The 15,101-nt window shown below is 30.5% G+C and overlaps 1 long non-coding RNA gene across 1 annotated transcript; it reads right to left on the reverse strand.

Moving 5' to 3' along the window:
* Nucleotides 1–5,717: 5,717 nt before the first annotated feature.
* On the reverse strand, nucleotides 5,718–6,506 carry LOC128040949 (uncharacterized). Its single transcript, XR_008195707.1, has 2 exons — nucleotides 6,074–6,506; nucleotides 5,718–5,991 (listed from the first exon to the last, which is right to left on the reverse strand). It is a non-coding gene; the product is annotated as an uncharacterized LOC128040949 (long non-coding RNA).
* Nucleotides 6,507–15,101: the final 8,595 nt, after the last annotated feature.

The following is a 15,101-nucleotide window of genomic DNA, read 5'->3' on the forward strand; positions in this document are numbered from 1 at the left end:
TTTTAGGATCGTACTCTAAATCTCTTTAAAGTTTTCAATCTTCGACATTAAGGCATTAACTAATCAACTAGGTACCAATTTTTGGGCGTTACGAGGGTGCTAATCCTTCCTAGTACGTAACCGACTTCCGAACCCATTTTTTTGAATTTCGTGAAACAAAATCGTTGTTTTAATAAAATCAAATCGTTTATTAAAAACAACCACTTTTCAAGGTGATATGATCACACCTTATCAAAAAAGGATTGGTGGCGACTCCTGTTTTTTTCGTTTTCATTTTCAAAATCCAAGTCGATCCCATTTTATCTAAAAATTGGTGTCAAAAACTCCAATTACTTATTCGAGTTGAATCAAATAACTAAATCAATTAACTCGAATTTTGAATTTCTTTTCCATTTTTTCGAATGGAATCAGACTTTACTCACTATAATCACTACTTTAGTAATATAATGAATGTTGATTTTCAATGTACGTAATAATCTTGGGATAGGAAAGAATCTACGGGTAGGTTTAGAATCTGACTAAATACATTTAAATTCCCAAAAGCAACACTAAAAAGCAATAATTGTTAGAATCTTTTTATTTTCTTTGGATTTTAATATGAGATAACCTAGGAAACATAGACATGTCTGTTATATTTTGTTTAAAAAGTTTTTTACATTTATTAGGAAGGGGTTGCCATCGATTTTTTTTGTTAAGTGTGATTGGTCACCTAAAAAAATCGTCTTTTATAAACATGTTGACACCATTTTTTTGATGAAAACGGGGTCGACTTAGGTTTTGAAAAATGAAAACGAAAACGGGAGTCGCCACCGATCCTGAAACCTGGGGGATAGAGAGGGCTATCATTATTTCCTTCTTCTGTATTAACCACGGGGTCTTTTCCTTTGTCGTTTCCCCCTTTCAACAACTGCGTCAATTCAGCTATCATGCTTTTTTGAGACTCTGTCATTTCGTTCCTCATATGTTCTTGAATCTTCTCTAACCGCTCTTGCATTTGTTCTTGCATCTTCTTTTGGAGTTGTTCGAGTCTTTCGAATATTTGATCCATGGCTTTTGTCTTGCGACGGGTACCATAGTGATAAACGGTTGGCGAATTTTTGTTAGTTTCCAGGGTGATTCTGTCATAATTTTAAATTAATTAGGCTCCCTTTTTAAAACTTTAATGCATATGATGATATGTAGATGCATGAAATGAATGCCTAAAGAGACGTTGATTCTAATTCAATTACATTTAGGAAACTTTTCTAGAAAGCAAATTCGTTTACATAAAGTAGAGGCATGTACGGCTTCGCCCTTATATTCCAAGAGACAATATCGATCTTTTTCTTTATCTGCATGTTTGAGGTAATCTCGCTAATAGATGCCATTGCTAGCTCCTTTTCTTAATCTTGGTCGCGATCCACCATCTACCCGTCTTTATAAGGCTTGTCAGCTTCTTTAAGGGGTTGGAACTTCGAAGGCTCTTAGACAATCGCCTTGAATCCTCAGGCCACGAAGCAATGTCACGAACTCTTCCATCGCTCTTCTTGTGTTTCTTAGAATATATTCAAGCAACCGTATTGTTTTCCCCTTTATCAAGGAATCCGAATTCCATGACAAGCTTTCTAATTTAGTAATTGGATTTGAATCAATATCTCTTTCCTAAGATGCAAATGAATGCAATCATAATCAAGACAAAACAAGATGGGTTAGTAAAAAACAGAAGCAAACAAGGAAAACAAAAGTACCTAATCGGGTGACCACTAGGGGTTTGGAGTGGCTCTACCTAGGATGGGTTTCTAAAGGCTTCTATATGCGATTCAGTTCTAAAAAAAGGGTACCTGAACCAGCAGATTCCTCGATCCTCACCCATTATAGGCTCATATGGACCAAGTTCAGTTCAGGGGAATACATTTCCCTATGGCCATGCGGAGATGAAAATCTCATGAAGACATAGGTACGGATGTATCCCGAAAGCGATTCACTATCCCGTGCAGAGGTGAAAACCTCACGAAGGCGTAGTTTCTCACTCCCACTTAAAAGGGTGTGACCCACGGTCATGCAATGCAATATGCAAAACTATGTCGAGAGAGTTGAACAAATAAAGCAAATATAGCGAAATGACAAACTATAAAAATGAAATACAATGAAAGGATCGTAAATTTAATCCAAATTATCAATTTTCGACAAAAAGACAAGAAATAATCAACTCGTGGCTTGACTCTCTTATTTTTGGATCTAGTCCCCAGTGGAGTCGCCAAGCTGTTGACACCATTTTTTGATGAAAACGGGGTCGACTTAGGTTTTGAAAAATGAAAACGAAAACTGGAGTCGCCACCGATCCTTTTTGATGAGGTGTGATCGGATCACCTCGAAAAGTGGTTGTTTTTAATTAACAATTTAATTTTATTAAAACAACAAGTTTGATCCACGAAATTCAGAAAACGGGTTCGGGAGTCGGTTACGTACGAGGAAGGATTAGCACCCTCATAACGCCCAAAATTGGTACCTAGTTGATTAATTAATGTCTTAGTGTCGAAGATTAAAATCTTTAAAGAAATTTAGAATACGATCCTTTATTGATATGTTGAAAATTTATGGGAAAAGGACATATTTCACGTTAATCGAGAAAGAGAATTATATCCAGTAAGTTAGGACACAATGTCTTGAATTCCCGATGCGCGAATGAATACTGAAAATTCACTTATTTAAAAGATATTCAGCTATCTCGGATTAAAAAAGGGGTCGTGCCTAGTAAGTTAGGACACGATCTTTTCTTAATTCCCGAGATCATTTAAAACTTGAGTTTGAAAAGATTCATGTATTTAGATTTATTGTGAAAATCGAAACCCAGTAAGTTAGGGTACGACCTTCTTGAATCTAAACACGAGATTTTGCTTATTTGAAAATCGAAACTTATGCATCGAGATAAATTAATCTAACTCGAAATAGTTAAAATGAAATATAAGGTTAATATGCGTACAAAGCAATATTGAATGTGATAGTATAAAAATAATACGAGCAACAATAATAAAATGAATGAATAAAAGAGACAAATTAATAACATGCAAAATAACAAGTATATAAGCAAGTAAAGTTAAAGCATTCCTTTAAAATGCCAATGAAAACGTAAATAAATAAATAAAGAGAATGTAAAAGGATAAATATGTATGTGTTTATAAAAATAAGTATATAGATATAGACAGGTATGTATGTAAGTTAAAAATATAAGAAAAACATAAGTATGTATATATGCATATAAATATAAAAAGTTATAGGAATATATATATATATATATGTAAAGTATAAAGTATAAAATATAAATAATATACAAGTATGTGTATATATATATATAATAATAAAAATTTATGTACGCAAATGTATTAAAAATGCCTATATATGTTTTAAAATATGAAAAATATGTATGTATATGCGCTATAAAATATACAAACTATATATGTAAAAAGGGATGCATTTTAAACATATAAAGAATATATATAGGTATACATATATATTTATGAAAATAACATATGTATATAGATATATAGATGTGTATATAAATTATAAAATATAAAATAAGTATGTATGTATATATATATATATATATACATATATATAGATAAGCTATAAAAATATGTACACGTACATGTATATATATGTACATATATATAATTAGATCTAAAATTAAAAAAGTATAAATGAGCAACTAATAATAATAATAATAATAATAATCTAATTTGCTTACAAAATAACTAAAATAAATAAAACAAGCAGGTTAAATCAAATCTTGTAACAAAGTTCGGGGTTCAAAACGCAAATAAACAAAAATAAGATCCCCAGGGACCAAATTACAATGCGCCCCAAAGAACAGAGGGCTGATTGAGAAAATGTTCCCATTATTATGCACAGCGTTTTGGCGCGGGCTAAAATGAAAAACGCAGAAAATTAAGCGGCTGAATTTTAAAAAAACAAAAAGGACCCCATTGCACGACGGCGCGAAAGAAAAGGGACCTTACGCGCCAATTACCCAATAACACAAAACGCGCGGATCCTTCCCTGGGTCGGGTCACAGAGCGAGCATAGGCCATTAAACGGCGTCGTTTCGTATTTAAAAATAAAAAAATAATAAAATAAAAAAATAAAAAAATAAAAAAAACTTCCCAAATTACTCTAATCTGCCGTTCTTTAAGAAAACAAAGCAAAAATATGAAACCCTAGCCTCCCTCTTTTCGTCTCTACCGCTTCAAAAACTAGAAGCCTCTCTTCTTCAGCTCCGATTTGGACGGAATGAAGAAGAGCTTCGACGGCACCGAGGTAAGAACTTCGTCCTTTCCTTTTTTATTATATATATATAACCTTATATACATATATATGCTTTAAAAGAACAGAAAAAGAACACAAAAAGAAATAAATAAATTCGGAGACCGAATGAAAAAAAGAAATCAGAACATTTCTTCAAAGATTTTCGATTTTTTATTGATTCGGCAATGTTTTTTTTTCAATCGAATCCCCCAGATTACATTTGTTTGATTCGGCTTTTTATAGCCGAAAATAATGATACCGTTCTATTTCACTTCTGTTACTGTTTCTTGTGTTCTGTCTCTGCCTTATTTTCGTCTTTTTGTTTCGTTTGCAGGACCTGATGAAGTCAACGGAGACGGAAAGCTTCCATTTTGATGCAAGGCGCAGCTGGCGGTGGCAGACCTCGGGCGTGGTGCGCGCTGAAGACGCACATGGGTAGCAGCGGCGCGAGGCAAGGGCAGGGAACCCTAGGGTTCCCTATGTTGTTTAGTTTTTGGGCCCCAATGGGCCGTTTTAGATTTTGGGCCTTGGGCCGGGTATTGTAGTTGGGCTTCAAAATTAGGTTAACTGTTTGGTTTGGAGGCCCGGGAAAATTTGGGCTGTACAAAAGAGATTTTAAAATTCTTTTGAAAAGATAAATTTAAGGTTTGCATTGAATTGTAGAGGAAAAAGTGGGTTCAAGAGTCGATTACATATAGGGAAAGTTATAGCAGCCCTACAACACCAAAAATTGGTACTCGTTAATTACGTAGTTGTTAAAAAAATAAAAAAATTAAAAATGAAAAATTTAATGTTTAATTGTGATCCCTTAAAATAAAACACTTACTTTTTGAGTGAATTAAAATTTCTTAGTAAAATAATTTTTGGTATCTCTTGATATCTGTTTTACAAAAAGGAAAACAAAACTCATGGATTCAAAAAGTGATATCTTCAAAATAATTTGATCAGTGGTTTGTTGCCCGCGTGGGGTAGGAATAAAGATAACTCTACGCTAGTTGGAAGAGGACGCTACAATTATTCTTGGAGAGTAACATCAACTATCATGCTAGTTGGAAGAATTCACCCAAAGTAGAGCAGTGACTAATTATAGAAAAGTCTATGTTAAAGTATCATATAACTCCAAAGACCCCTCTTAAATGCAATGTGATCCAGATATGGTTAACCACTTATCCCAAGTCACTCGGGCAATTTCCTATTACTGACAGTTTAATTTTTAAAATTTCATACAATTTAAAATTTTCTCCCAATTTTGTTGACAGTTCAATTATAAATTTCATACAATGGCTTGTCTTTACATAACAAAATAAACGTCAGACTATAAATATTGATGATTTAAATAGAGACATCTCAGAGATTTCAAAAGAAAATTTTCATTATATTTATATCATGCCATCCATCCAAATTTATCATATGGAGCATTGAGAAAATATAAAAAATATGAGAAATGCAATCTTTTCTTTATTATTTTGTTATCTCAAGCAGTAGAAATAACATCACAATCACATCAATCAAACACAAACCATGCATGAAACTTTAGATTCTAATTTCCTTTGCCAATAAAACACAAAAGTTGGCAAATTTATTAAACATAATATTCCAGAACATAATATTAATGGCAGTTTCGACTGTAAATTGGGCAGTTAGGAGGAGTCTTCGGAGTACAGCTCCGAGTAGGATCTAGCGCACATTGAGTTGGAGATGGGATTGCCTCTGCAGAATTAACAAACAATAAAATAAACCAGAAATTAAAGGAAATATATGGGTATTAGTCACAAAATATGATTGTTCTTACCCTTCTCAGCCAGTTCTCGAGCCATTGTGGAAGTGGGAAACGCAAGAATGGAAGCCAAGAGAATGCATAATATGAGAAATATTGCTTTCATTTTGGACAATATATATTAGATAAAATTTATAGGATGAGTGCAGCATAATCTCCATTTTAGGCTACTATTTATAGGGCAATCCATGTGTGTTGTGATTGTAAAAAGTAGCAAAATTTTCAAAGCTTGACAATTGACATATACAATTAAATCATATTATAGGGTGAAAATTTCAAATGCATTGTTAAAAGAAATATAAAACAAGAGGGAAGAACTCATGAAATTTCCATGGCAATTATTTTTTAGGAAATTTTTTCCACACAAAACTACAATTTACATGTTGCAACTTTGATTATTATATCATCTTGGAAAAGAAAAATTGGAAAGACTTGACAGAGTCAAGAAGATGCACAACATGTATATTTTAAAATTGTTTGAAACATCCATTAATAGATTAGATTTTATACAAGTTGGAGCTCTTGATGTTTAATATAGTTTAGTTAGAATTTTATTTTGAAAACACTCATTAGAAAAACACATTAATCCTAAATAAAACACAAATTTATTGACTAGATAGTAATTAATTAATGATATGAAAACTATGTTCCGAAACATGCATCATCTAGATTTTTTAGAAGGTAAATAAACAATAATTATTGTTTACATCAGTTCCTTACTTCCAAAGACTTTAGCTATTGAAAACTATAAAGTTCGTCTCAATGGAAGCAAAAATAATCCCTCAATACTTTGCTTAATTAGCATTTTTAGGGTGAGCAAAATCCAATTCAATTTGAATAATTCGATAAAAATTTAAATTTTGAATTAAATAGTTCGAGTTATTTGAGTTAATTAAGTTATTCGGATCAACTTGAATAAAAATTAAGTTTTTCGGTTTACTTGTGGGAAAAAACTCAAATAATGAAAAAGCCGATGAATATGAATATGTATTTTCTTTAAATTTTCTACTTATATTATTTATAAATCATTTTGAAATAGACAAAACTGATATAATTTAACTATTGAGAATCCTCTCCAACTCCTAAATGGGAGGATAAAACGCATTTAAACATGATTGAACTGACGTTCTTTTGCACTGAAAATAATATCAATATTAATTCAACTAAAGCTCAATAACCATATATTCTAATTTTTAAATATAATAAACATTTGCAGGAAGAACAAATATAGTGTATATATATATATATATATATATATATATATAAAATAGTCTACACGGTTGGATGGTGAATTTTGTTAATTTATGCCTTGGGATGGATTACTATTTTGATAATAAACGTGTTTTTTTGGTACTTTTTATGTTCGTTTTATGGTTCATAATCTGGATTCGTGGTTGCTCATTTCAAGAATGTCGTCTCCAAAATTCGAATCATATTCTTCCCTTGTCCAAACCCTGATCTCCCCTTAAGAGTGTAACGTGCTTTGTCATTACACCCAACACTTATTTTTTCTTATCGAATGATTGGAGCCTGATAAGTATAATATTATAATCATAGAAATAATAATAATAATAATAATAGTCATAATAATAATAACAACAAACAAATAAATCATGTATATTAATGTAAAGCTTAGCAATATATATTAAAAAGAATTAGATAATGTCAATTTAAAATAAAGTCAACATTTATTGTTTCAAAATATTATTAATTTTATTTAATAGAGCTTATATTTTAAAGTTCTATGGTTCTATAAATGGAATAACTCTTTTGGAATTGAAAAATAATATTTTTTAAGACATTTTTTATACAGTAGGTTACTCGAGTACAATTTGGACTTATATATATATAAAGATATTTTAAAATTCTTTTTGAAAAATAAATTTATGGTATGCGTCGTGACCTTTTTTTTTTTGAAATCAACTTTTTATTTTAAAATGAAAATGGAAGTCGCCACCAATCACTTTCATGAGTTGTGATCGGGTCGCCTCGTAATTTGATCGTTTTAATAAGATATTTGATTCACAAAAACAATGTGCTTCGGTCTACAAAGTCCAAAAAATGAGTTCGGGATTTGGTTACGCACGAGGAAGGATTAGCACCCTCGTTGTGCCCAAAATTAGTACCTAATTGATTACTTGATGTCTTTAGTGTCGAAAATTAAAAATTTGAAGAGAACTTAAAATATGATCCCTTATTAAGACATTACTTAACTAAATTAATTTGCACAAAAAGGGGCTTATTTCAAGTTAATCAAGAAGAAGAAATTATGTCCCGTAAGTTAGAACACAATACCTTAAATCCTCGAAAATGATAACAAACGCTAAAATCTTATTATTTTTCTTTATTTTAAAGTAGATATCCGACTATCTCAGTTTTAGAAAGAAGTCATATCTCGTAAGTTAGGAGCACGACTTTTCAAATTCCAAAATAATGAACATTTACCTTGGTTCAAAAATTTCATTTTTTATGCATCGAGCAAAAAAAACTAACGTAACATTTAAGGTGATATGCATTTAATTTACTCGGGCGTGATATGCAAATGAATAAATGTTTAAACCTAATGTATGGTATAGTGATAACAAAATAATTTAAAATGACTATATACGTAGAATGATAAATAATAAGTAAATGAAGGAATATTATGATAATAATCATCATCATTATAATAATATTAATATTAATATTAATATTAACAATCATATCATGGTAATAATAAATAAATGATGTAATTTAAGATAAATAAAAAATGGAATATGCATGATTAAAAGATATATAAACATGACATGAAGATATCCAAAATAATAAGAAATAATAAAATAACGAGAAATAATAAATAATAAATAAAAAATTGCACAAATAGAATAGTATAAACAATCTAATTTTAAATATATATAAAAAGAAGTAATACATAAATAATAAAATAATAAAAACAAATAAATAATGCTCAATGAAAAGAAAATAAAAAACCAATTTTAAATAAAAAAATGAAGGCATAATAAATAAGCAAATAAGTAAATAAATAAATAAAAGAATTAAAATAAATAAAGGACTTAATCATAACTTAAATGAAATTAAAAGGGTAAATCGTAATAAAATAAAGGGGCCTAATTGTAATAAAATAAACACACAAGGGCTAGATCGAAATATAAATGAAATTTAAAGGCATAAATTGTAAAAAAAATAAAAAACAGAATAGGGACCAAAATGAAAGGTGCTAAAATAAATAGGGACTAAATGGGAAATTATCCCAAAGCTCCTAGACACGTGTCCTTCCCCGAGGGGTCAACGGTCAGAGGACCAAATTGAAAAATATTTGAAATTAATGGTGCAATCTAAAAAAATAGAAAAAAACCTAGGACTAAATTCAAAAAAGGCTAAAAAGCAGAAGAATTAGGGTGTCAATTATACCCCCATTTAAAAAACACGCAGATCCTTGTTGGGTTGGGTCGGGTCAGATCGGTTCGGGTCCAAAGCGATGCCGTTTTGGCATCTGAAGCATAAGCCCAAAATGATGCCGTTTTGAGGGCTTATATAAGTAAAAAATTAGAAAAAAAATCGCTTTTAACTATTTTCAAAAGAAAAAGTTTTCATTCTCTCTTTTTTTTTCTCTAAGGGAGCCCCATGTCCTGCCAAGGGAGCTGCCGAGCTCCGCCGCATCGACCGCTGGTCGCTGGTGATAGCTCCGTTATCCATGATGGTTGAAAAATGAAAAAAGTGCCTTTTTTTGGCCTTTTGACTTCCAAAGCCCAGATCTGAGGACTAAGAGCCTAAAAAGGTAAAAAAGAAAGCTTCATTTTTTTTTCTTTTTTCTGTTTGCCTCTTTATATATAGATATATGTGTGTGTTTTTATTTATTTTTTTGCTTTCAGAAAATAAATAAACAAAAAATGAAATCACCTTTTGTATTTGATTTATTTTTTTCGATTCTCCTCATTTAAAAAAAAATCCCCTAAATACATTTTTTTCTTTGGCTTTTATAGTCGATTCACAAAATATTTTTTTATCTATTTTCTCCTATTTCAACTGCTCTTGTTTGGTTTCTATCTTTTCTTCCTTTTTTCCTTACAGGCAGTGACGGTGGCGATGGTGGGCAGTTGGTGGTGGCAAGCACTAGGGTGCGGCGTTGATGTGGCGAAATGGGGAGTGGTGGCTAGGGTTTTATTCCCTCTTTTTTTTCTGAAAATTGTTTAGGTTTTGGGCTTGTTGGGCCACTAGGGTTTTTTTTTGTTTAATTTGGGCTTTGTAATTGTAAAATGGGCCTGATGGACTTTGGACTATTATTATTATTATTTTTTGGTTTGGTTTTTTTAAGCTCGGGCTAAATTGGCCTGTTACAGGTGCCTCTCTTTGCTCATTGTCGTGCAACGGGAATGGATCAAAGACTTTAAAAAGGGCTAATTTTTCCTGGTCTTGTAGAATCTCGACCTCTTTGGTGCTCCTCTTTTCAAGTAGCTTCATTCTAACCCACTACAACTTCAAAGGTATAAGATTTGTTGCTTCAATCTACTCCACTGCAACTTCGAGGAGATTAGACTTGTAGCTTTAATCTGCTCCACTATAACTTTAGGGCGATGAAACTTGTATCTTCAATCAACTCCATTGCAACTTCAGGGAGATGAGATTTGTAACTTCAATCTACTCCACTGCAATTTCGGGGAGATAAGATTTGTGGTTTTAATCTGCTCTTCTGTAACTTCAGGGAGATAAGATTTATGGTTTTAATCTGCTCTACTGCAACTTCAGAGAGATAAGATTTGTTATCTTCAATTTGGTCCACTGCAACTTCAGGGAGATAAGAATTGTAACCTGATTTAATCTGACCTACTATAACTTCAGAGGTATAGGATTTGTCGCTTTAATCTGCTCCACTGCAACTTAAGGGAAATAAGATTTGTTATCTTTAACCTGCTCCACTGCAACTTTAGGGAGATAAGGTTTGTAGCTTTAATCTTCTCTACTGCAATTTTAGAGAGATAAGATTTGCTATATTCAATTTGCTCCACTATAACTTCAGGGAGATAAGATTTGTGGCTTTAATCTACTCCACTGCAACTTTAGGGAGATAAGATTTGCCACGATAACTTCAATCCGTCCCACTACAACTTTAGGGGTATAAGATTTGTGGTTTCACTGATCTGCTACACCGTTCTTTAGGGAACATGACTTGTAGAATCCATTTTATGGGCTTATATCTGTGCCAAGTGATTAGGATGTTATGATCAGAATGAATCAAATGCTCTTAACTAGATGTATATGAAAGATATTTGCATGAATGCAAAATGTTATTTTTTAATAATGATCCCCTTTTAATGCTTAGGTTGACATTGCTCATTGTTCATCAGGGTTGTATCATTGACGCATTACCCTGCCTTCTTGCTCAGCTGGTACCTTTGACAGGAAACCCGAAGAAATAATCACAATTTAAACTATTCGTTCCCAAACATTTCCAACTCTTAGATTTGGTTAGTTCTGTCTAGTGGTTCTCTTTTAGGTCCTTGTACTATTTAGAAAACCTTTCAAAGCAATATGTTGAAATCCTTTTACTTGAATATTATTTTTCCATTAATCGTTATTTTAATGAAAAATGCTTAAAAAAGATCGTAACAATTGACAAGATTGAAAAATGCTTAACGATGGCAATTGTGGAAAAGGTCCTCAATTAATAACCTTAAAGACCCGTTTATCTTAAAATTGAGAGGTTTGTTTCATCCAAAAAGATGTGGTGCTCTTGAATGCAATTGATTGTGATTGAAAATTGAAGTGAAGTTGATGGAAAATAAGTTAGAAAATTCTACTTATCCAAAAATTGAATGTGAAACAACAAATTCAATGTCCACGTTTTTTTTATAATGTTTTTGAAACAATGAAATAAGAAAATTCTAAATGCATTTGGATTAAGCGAGATGAAGAAATGTTGAAACTGTTTTGCTCAAATATAGACCCACAATTGTGGAAAACTAAGTCAATACTCAAAAAAGTATAATCACAATTCTACCAGACATGCACGTCTTAAAATTTACATCAATATGTTAAATTAAGAATATTAAACAAATAAATTATTTATCATATTATTATCATTAATCTTGAGTTGGTGTTGAGTTAATTTTTTACACCAACAAATTTGAAATGTTTGTCTCATTTAAAAAGATTAATTGTAACTGTACAATAATTCTTGGACTAGTTGGAAGAATCCACCTAAAGTAAAGCAAGGACTAATTATAGTAAAGTCAGTTTATGAATGATACCCGTCCTAAATGCAATGTGATCCAGAAGTGTTCAACCACTTACCCCACAAATAAAGAAGGCAAATTGTGGAAAATGTTCTCAATAACTAAAGTATAACCTTAAAGACCCACCTTAAATGTAATGTGATCCAGAAATGTTCAACCTCTTATCCCAAGTTACTCAAGCAATTTTCTATTATTGACAGTTTAATTTTAAAATTTCATAAAATTTAAAAATTTCTCCCAATTTCGTTGACAGTTACAATTATAAATCTCATACAATGGCTAGTCTTTCATTTCTATTATTTTCATTTTTGCAGTGATGAAAGGTTTTAATTGGGTTTTGCTCGACCCTACTAAAAAACATGTCAATGTTATTAAAATTGATATATTTACCTTATTATAAAAGATTAACTATAAAAAAGTCGGTCAATAATGCTAAAGTCACATATAACTCCAAAGACCCCTTAAAAAATTGATATATTTGCCTTCTTTTGAAATATCTTCACTTCAAACCATTGTTGTAACCCAATCATCTCTCTAAAAATTAAAAGTTAAATGTGGAATTGAATTAAATGTGATACAGAAATGTTGATGTTATTATCCCCGAATCACCCGCAAATAATGATGTCAATTGTGGAAAATGCCCTCAATTAATAACCCTAAAGACCCGTTTATCTTAAAATTGAGAGCTTTGTTTCATCCAAAAAGATGTGGTGCTCCTGAATGCAATAGATTCCGTTTATCTTAAAATTGAGAGGTTTGTTTCATCCAAAAAGATGTGATGCTCTTGAATGCAATAGATTGTGATTGAAAATTGAAGTGAAGTTGATGGAAAATAAGTTAGAAAATTCTACTTATCCAAAAATTGAATGTGAAACAGAAAATTCAATGTCCACGTTTTTTTTTATCGTTTTTGAAACAATGATATAAAAAAAAATCCTAAATGCATTTGGATTAAGCGAGATGAAGAAATGTTGAAATTGTGTTGCTCAAATAGAGACCCACAATTGTGGAAAACTGACTCAATACTCAATAAGTATAATCTCAATTCTACAAGACAAGCATGTCTTAAAATTTACATCAATATGTTAAATTAAGAATATTAAATAAAGAAATTATTTATCATACTGTTATTATTAATCTTGAGTTGGTGTCGAGTTAATTTTGACACCAACTTAATCAACAATAAAATATTTTACCATACACACGATGTGGGTGAACAAATATATTTTATATTAAAAATATATTTATAAAAAAATATGTAAAAGATCTCAATAGTCTCTCTCAATTTCCAAATTGAGGAAATTGGTCACCCTAAAAAATTCAGAGCAATTTAGTCCCTATTAATTTTGAAAGTGAGCAACTAAGAATAATTAATCAGACGTTAATTTTCCATAAAATGTACATGGTTTTGTTGGTATATTAATAAATTTAGCCTTCAAAATTTGCACACTTTGCAATTTGGTCTTAGTTTAACAAAAATTTCCGCAATGTTTATGTAAATATGTAAATGTTGAGATTGAATTTCTTGAATTTTTTTTAAAATTAAGGCAAAAATGACAAAATATATAAACATTGAAGGCTAAATTTATAACTATACCAATCAAAATTATCTACGATTGATGGAAGAATTTAATACCATAATTAATTGTCCTTAGTTACTCACTTTCAAAATTGATAGGGATTAAATTGCTCCAATTTTTTTGAGAGGGACTAATTTGTGCAATTGTGAAATTAAGAGGATTGAGAGGTCTTTTACAAAAATACATCGACAAATGATTATTAGTGGAGTAGTAAGCATTTTCTATATGAATTTTTAGTCTTGTGTTTGATTCTCAAATAATATTTTTCAATCGTTTTACTTGAAGATTATATAAAAGTATGAAAAGGTGAAAATACACTTATAATAATATTAATTTCTCTTTAAAATAATAATATTTTAATAATTTTAAGCCCTCGATCGAGTTGGTATCCAAGCCAACCAATCAACTCTATTTAGAATAAGTTATATCATTCAAGGATACTTTAATGTTCTTAATGACAAACAATTGGCGAGGGTAATAAATATAACTTTATTGATGTAATAGGATAAAATTTTGTTTTATGCACAATTTAATCTTTTATTTTTTTTCATTTTGATATCGTACATATTTCATGTGTTATTATTAATTAGTTTCAAACCATAAATTTCATTCTTTATTGTATGTTATTTTTAAACACATCTTTCCATTCTAAATTTGTGGTTTTCATACACATAAGTGTGTGATCGGATTTGTAGTCAATATGTAAGAGTTTTATTGAGTTGGTGTTACTCTCAACCAGGTTACCAAAAGCCCCTCATTTTTAAGCTATTACTATATTTAAGTGTTTTAGAGTTAGTGCCACCTTCAACTACGTCATCAATTCAATCATCAATTCAATTATGAAATTATAAAATTTATAATTAATATTATTACTATGTCACTTTTGTCTTTTCATACTTGTATATCATCTTTAGTTAAAAGAATTATAAATTATAAATCTAAAGATTGAACATGTATTTACTAGTATTAAAATATAAGTACTTTACCACCCAACCTATACTCAATTTAAAAGAAAATATTTTTAACATAAAATGGGTGTGACAAAATTTGGTTATATATATATATGGTTTTCATATATTATAATATTTATTTTCAAATAAAAAAATAAACTGCAGATGTAATTGTAAGACACATTGTACTCATAAATAAAAAATAAATTCGGAGCTTAAAAATAATATTGCCACAAACTCTAAAAAGGAGATGAAGGATACCATAAAAGTAAATATATAA

Source organism: Gossypium raimondii, chromosome 5 (assembly GCF_025698545.1).
Source record: "Gossypium raimondii isolate GPD5lz chromosome 5, ASM2569854v1, whole genome shotgun sequence".
Classification (NCBI taxonomy): Eukaryota; Viridiplantae; Streptophyta; class Magnoliopsida; order Malvales; family Malvaceae; genus Gossypium; species Gossypium raimondii.